The following is a 6632-nucleotide window of genomic DNA, read 5'->3' as shown; positions in this document are numbered from 1 at the left end:
TAGAGGCAGCGAGCCCAATGACATGCGGAGACAAATTATGGTCATTCCGCACACCTTTTCGCCATTCAGACACAATCGTGTCCAATGGCACGCGGAGACAAATTATGGTCATTCTGCACCCTTTTGTCATCCAGAGGCGGCGAGCCCGATGACATGCGGAGACAAATTATGGTCATTCCGCATGCCTTTTCGCCATTCAGACACAATCGTGTCTGATGGCACGCTGATGTGCCATCATTTTCTTCTATTTCTTAAACCCTTTTTGCACCCTTTTAATTACTGATTAGTCTTAATTGTCAAATTAATTAGGAAGTTCTATTATTTGGGCTCATTTAGCTAATTTGATGTTTTTAATCTAATTTCAGGAATTAATGAAACATTGGGCTTAATCTAGATTTTGGTTGTGGACTTGAAGAGGGCAAATAAAGCAGCGCTTACCTTAGTTAATTTCTAATTAGGAGATTGCAATTTTATTTTATGTGGTTCAGTGTTTATTTCGTTTTGGGCCAGAATATTGTAATAGGGCCCAGTGACTTTGAGTGACTCTTTTTAAATAGCAGCCTTGGGATTTGTGGAAGGCTATTCTGTTAGACTATTATTCAGAGCATAAGGATTATGGCTTTTACGTTTTTTGGTTCTAATGTTATTGTTACGTAATGCAATTTTCCATTTTCTGCTTCTAATTACAATTTCGTTCTTGTTTCTTTTTCTGCCTTCATTTACGTTTCTGCTTCGTTTATGTTTCTACTTTTAGTTTCATTTATGTTTTCTGTTTGAATCTATGGATGGCTAAATATTCTGGTGTTGTTTCCTTTTGAGGACGAAGCTCAACTCTCTTTGAGGTTTCGTTTATAATGTGGCTTCCTGGCAGTTTTCCCTTCACCAGTTATCCCAAATTCGTTAACATTAATCTGCGCACGCTTCGTGTTCGATTAATTGCCTCTGAGCCTAACTTGCGTTCATGCTTAATGGATGAAGGGCTAGCTGGTGTATGTGTTTCCTAATCACGTATTGACAACCCTAAGTTGATTTTCGCTTAGTAAATTGAAATAGGGTTGGATTAAGTGGTTAACTGTTAGGGATGAATTCTCCATAACCCAGGACAAGAGAATGGCTTCTGAATCAGAGGAAACAACCCGTTTTTAATATTATTAGTTTCGTATTCCAGTTTACTTGTTCTGTTCTTTAAATCACAAAACAAACAACCCCCCCCAATCGTTACTGTTACTGCAAGTATATTATGAACATTTGGTTTATCATTGCTCGTTGGGAAACGACCTAGGATCACTTCCTAGTTACTGCATTTTCATGTTTATTTGATTCGGGTACGGCCTCGATCAAATTTGGCGCCATTGCCGAGGATCAATGTCCAAAGGTTCATAATAGCTAGTGTTGTGTTAGTGTTTAATTATTTCATGTTTTATGTTTAATTGTCAGTGTTGTGTTAGTCCTTGTGGTAGTGTTGTTTAGTGTCTTGTTATTTTGTTTAGTGTATGTTCTGTTTTAGTTTTCCTATTAAGCGCTTCCCCTGTTTCAGTTTTGGATGTTTTGCTGTGAATGGTGTTTTGCGACGGACCTAGCGACCACTTTTCCTTGCGACGGACCTAGCGACCACTTTTCCTTGCGACAAAACAGAGTAGTAGTAGAAATCATGTAGCGACGGATTTTAGCGACCACCCATGCTGAATTAGTTTGGTCAGATTTGGAAGTTCCAAAAAAGTAGCAAATTTTGTTTTTGTCAAAACTTCAAACGGCCATAACTTTTGCTTCGGTTATCAGAATCGCAATTATTATATATGTATTTGGGGTAGAAAAAAATTTCCTATGCAGTGGCAGCCGGCCATGAGGTCTCCATCGCCAAAAAAAGTGATTATGTCAAAAAATTTTTATTTTTCAAGTTTTATTCACTTATTTTTCTCAACCTACCATTTTTAGCTTCCATAGTTACACTTTGAATTTTTGTTTGAAATTTTATGTGCTATCTTCTCATCATTTTATAAGGTTGCTCAAAAAATGTCAAGTCATTTGGATATCATTTGAGGGTAGCTGTAGTTCAAACCTACACCTTCATTTACATGACAAGGCAACTAGTTGTGCATGCTTAATGTAGTGTATGACTAGAGGCAATCCATCTGACTTACAACCCTTTAATCCTGAGATAGATAGGACATTTCATAGATTCGTTAGGCATCATTTTATACCTTTTGATCATCCTGAGCATTCCATTACTGGTGAATCTGTGCATTCTGTTATTGGTGATTTTGAACATCCTGATTTTGAGCATTACAATTTTGAGCATTCTGATTTTGAACATTCTGAGAACATGGCACAACCTCCACCACGTGAGAGGACTCTAAGGGAAATGGCTGCACCTGATTTCACCTACGAAAGCTTGTGCATCCAATACCCTGATGAGGATGTCCCATATGTTCTTAAAACTGGATTGATCCATTTGCTTCCAAAGTTTCATGGCCTTGCAGGTGAAGACCCGCACAAACATCGGAAAGAATTTCATATTGTCTGCTCCACCATGAAACCCCCAGATGTCCAAGAGGATCACATATTTCTGAAGGCTTTTCTTCATTCTTTAGAGGGAGTGGCAAAGGACTGGCTATATTACCTTGCTCCAAGGTCCATCACGAGCTAGGATGACCTTAAGAGACTATTCTTAGAAAAACTTTTCCCTGCTTCCAGGACCACGACCATCAGGAAGGATATCTCAGGTATTAGACAACTCAGTGGAGAGAGCCTATATGAATAATGGGAGAGATTTAAAAAACTATGTGCAGGTTGCCCTCACCATCAGATTTCGGAGCAGCTTCTTCTCCAATATTTTTATGAAGGACTCAGTAATATGGAGAGAAGTATGATAGATGCTGCCAGTGGTGGCGCCCTTGGAGACATGACTCCTGCTAAAGCCAGAAACTTGATTGAGAAGATGGCTTCCAACTCCCAACAGTTTAGCGCCAGAAATGATGTCATAGTCATTAGAGGAGTGCATGAGGTAGCTACAAACTCGTCTACATCATCTGAAACTAAGAAGCTTAAAGGCAAACTAGATGCATTGGTTAACTTGGTAACCCAGCTGGCCTTGAATCAGAAATCTGTACCAGTCACAAGAGTCTGTGGTTTATGCTCCTTTGTTGACCACCATACAGACCTCTGCCCTTCCATGCAGCAACCTGGAGCAATTGAGCAGCTTGAAGCTTATGCTGCAAACATTTACAATAGACCTCCTCAACCTCAGCAGCAAAATCAACCACAGCAGAACAATTATGACCTCTCCAGCAACAGATACAACCCTGGATGGAGGAATCACCCTAATCTCAGATGGTCTAGCCCTCAACAACAACAACAGCAGCCTGCTCCTTCCTTCCAAAATGCTGCTGGCCCAAGCAGACCATACATTCCTCCACCAATCCAACAACAGCAACAGCCCCAGAAACAGCAAACAGTTGACGCTCCTCCGCAACCTTCCCTCAAAGAACTTGTGAGGCAAATGACTATGCAGAATATGCAGTTTCAACAAGAGACCAGAGCCTCCATTCAGAGCTTAACTAATCAGATGGGACAATTGGCTACACAATTAAATCAACAGCAGTCCCGGAATTCTGACAAGCTGCCTTCTCAAGCTGTCCAAAATCCCAAAAATGTCAGTGCCATTTCATTGAGGTCGGGAAAGCAGTGTCAAGGACCTCAACCCGTAGCACCTTTCTCATCTGCAAATGAACTTGCCAAACTTCACTCTACTCAAGAAAAAGGTGATGACAAAAATTTACCTAACAATTTTTGTGCAGGTGAATCTTCCACTGGTAATTATGATTTGCAGAAGCAGCACATCCCTCCTCTTCCATTCCCTCCAAGAGTAGTTTCCAACCAAAAATGGAAGAGGCAGAGAAAGAGATCTTCAAAACATTTAGAAAAGTAGAGGTAAACATACCTCTGCTGGATGCAATAAAGAAAATTCCAAGATATGCTAAATTCTTGAAGGAACTATGCACTAATAAGCGGAAGCTTAAAGGAAGTAAACGAATTAGCATGTGCAGAAATGTCTCCGCATTGATTGGTAAATTTGTCCCCCAAATTCCTGAAAAATGTAAAGATCCAGGTACATTCAGCATACCTTGTATTATAGGGAATAGTAAGTTTGACAATGCCATGCCCAATTTAGTGCATCATCATCTTCAAATACCAAATCATTTCCAGCATCATTATCATCATCTTCATCCATCTCTCCCATGAGCCATTCATTGCACACATCAATATCATTAAGAGAAATTGGATCAATTTCATCTCTTGCATAATATCTTTGCTTCAATTGTTGGTTGTGTTTGACAGACACCAAATCATGCAACTTCTTGTGCTCAAGCCTATTTCTTTTTTTCGAATGAATCTACAACATAACAAATAAATCTTGATCTTGATCTCAATCTCAAATACACTCCAAAAAAAACTTGACCATAAAAATTAAAGAAAAAAGCATAGTTAGAGTTTTGTCACAATTACTTGCTCAAATACACTCCAATTTCTTTCACATCTTGAAGCATTGCAAGTCAAACTCAAAATTTTGATAGCTAGCTTCTGCAAATTTGGAGTTTGTGACCCAAACATTCGCCACCAATATGCTACAATACCAACCAAGAGCATAACTTAGAATTCTGAATTGTAACATTAATACGTTTAAAAAAAAAATAGTATAGTATTTGTCATTTGGTAAAAGTTTCTTACTAGAAGAATGAGTTTTCCTTTGATCCATTGCAAACTCAACCAAAGTGTTCAACACCAATCTTGTAAAGATGCAACTCAGTTAAAATTTTTTGTTGCACATCAAATTATGGAACCAACTTCTTAATGCAATCAAACAATCCATTGATGACCTCAAAATCAAACTCCAAATCAGTGTTGTCATAAAAGAACTCTGGATTTAAGAAGTAGGAAGCTGCATGCAATGGCCTATGAAGCTGACAATTCCATCTTTTATCAATGATTGCAAACACATCTTTGTACTTGCTTTCATTGTTGTTGAAAGACTTGATAATTGTTTCTTTTGCCTTGTCCATTGCTTCATAAATATACCCCATGGCTGGTTTCCTTTCACCATCCACAAGACGAATCACTATGACAAGTGAAGCCATGACTTTAAGAGCGTAAACCACACTATTCCAAAAAGAAGGCATGAGCACTACCTTTGCAGTTTTTTTCCCCTTATAAGCTCCTTAGATAACTTGTTTAAGATCCATTCATTAGAAATAAACATCTTTCTAATATTAGCTGATGGAAGCTTGCTTGTGAAGCTTCTATGGAGGCTGGCTCTTTGAGCTTCAATGAGGTCCTTCAATGGTGATTTTCCACCATGGAGATGCAGCGGAAGATAAAGGAGAAGAGGTGAGAGGAGGCGGCATCCACTAGGGAATAAGCCATGGAAGAAGGAGCTTCGCCACCAAGAATGTGCCTTGGATAAGAAGCTTGGAGAGGATGCTTCAATGGAGGAAAAGAAAGAGAGAGAGAGAAAGAGAGAGGGGGGAGCATGAAATTGAAGGAGGGAAAAGGGGAGAGAAGTTGAACTTTGAGTTGTGTCTCACAAGACTCTCATTCATCAAAGTTACAACAAGTGTTACACATGCTTCTATTTATAGACTAGGTAGCTTCCTTGAGAAGCTTTCTTGAGAAAACTTCCTTGAGAAGCTTCTTTGAGAAAACTTCCTTGAGAAGCTTCTTTGAGAAAACTTCCTTAAGAAGCTAGAGCTTAGCTACACACACCCCTCTAATAACTAAGCTCACCTCCTTGAGAAGCTTCCTTGAGAAGATTCCTAAAGAAGCTAGAGCTTAGCTACACACACCTCTCTAATAGCTAAGCTCACCCCCTTGAGATGAGAAGCTAGAGCTTAGCTACACCCTCCTATAATAGCTAAGCTCACCCCCATTCCAAAAATACATGAAAGTACAAAAAAAAAAGTTCATACTACAAAGACTACTCAAAATGCCCTAAAATACAAGGCTAAAACCCCATACTACTAGAATGGCCAAAATACAAGGCCCAAAAGAAAAAAAAACCTATTCTAATATTTACAAAGAAGAGTGGATCCAACCTTGACCCATGGGCTCAAAAATCTACCCTAAGGTTCATCAGAACCCTAGGGCCTTCTTTAGTAGCTCTAGCCCAATCCTCTTGGAGCCTCTTGCTCATGGCTCTGGTAACTGGTCCCTTCCTAGAGAGGATTGCATCATCTTTCTCTTTGTGGAGCCTTTCTAAGGTTAGATAAGAAGTGGCAAATCTAGTAATAGCATGTCTCACCCATTCCCTCTTGTTTGTACAATTTCTCAACAAGCTTAAGGTACTAGAATGGGCATATATAAACCCAACTAGATTAATTGCCCTTCTAATTGTCTTCCTTATCAAGGGAAGCTTCCCAATATCTTCAAGCATCAAATCAATACAATGGGTTGTACAAGGAGTCCAATAAATATGTTTCCTTTTGTCCTCTAACAACTTACCCGCTAAAACATAGTTGCTCCCATTTTCAGTTACAACTTGAACAACGTTCTTTTCTCCAACTTCCTCCACAATAGCATCAAGCAACTCAAAAAGCTTTTCTCCTGTCTTCACAAAATCAGAGCCATCAACAGACTTC

At 39.2% G+C, this 6632-nt stretch overlaps 1 non-coding gene across 1 annotated transcript; it reads right to left on the bottom strand.

Annotated features, from left to right (window-relative positions):
* Positions 1-2701: 2701 nt before the first annotated feature.
* Positions 2702-2808, bottom strand: LOC112999682 (small nucleolar RNA R71). Its single transcript, XR_003264892.1, has one exon. It is a non-coding gene; the product is annotated as a small nucleolar RNA R71 (small nucleolar RNA).
* Positions 2809-6632: the final 3824 nt, after the last annotated feature.

This window comes from Glycine max, chromosome 15 (genome assembly GCF_000004515.6).
Source record: "Glycine max cultivar Williams 82 chromosome 15, Glycine_max_v4.0, whole genome shotgun sequence".
Lineage (NCBI taxonomy): Eukaryota > Viridiplantae > Streptophyta > Magnoliopsida > Fabales > Fabaceae > Glycine > Glycine max.
Note: the sequence above shows the minus strand (reverse complement) of the source record. Positions and strands in the feature narration are given on the sequence as shown.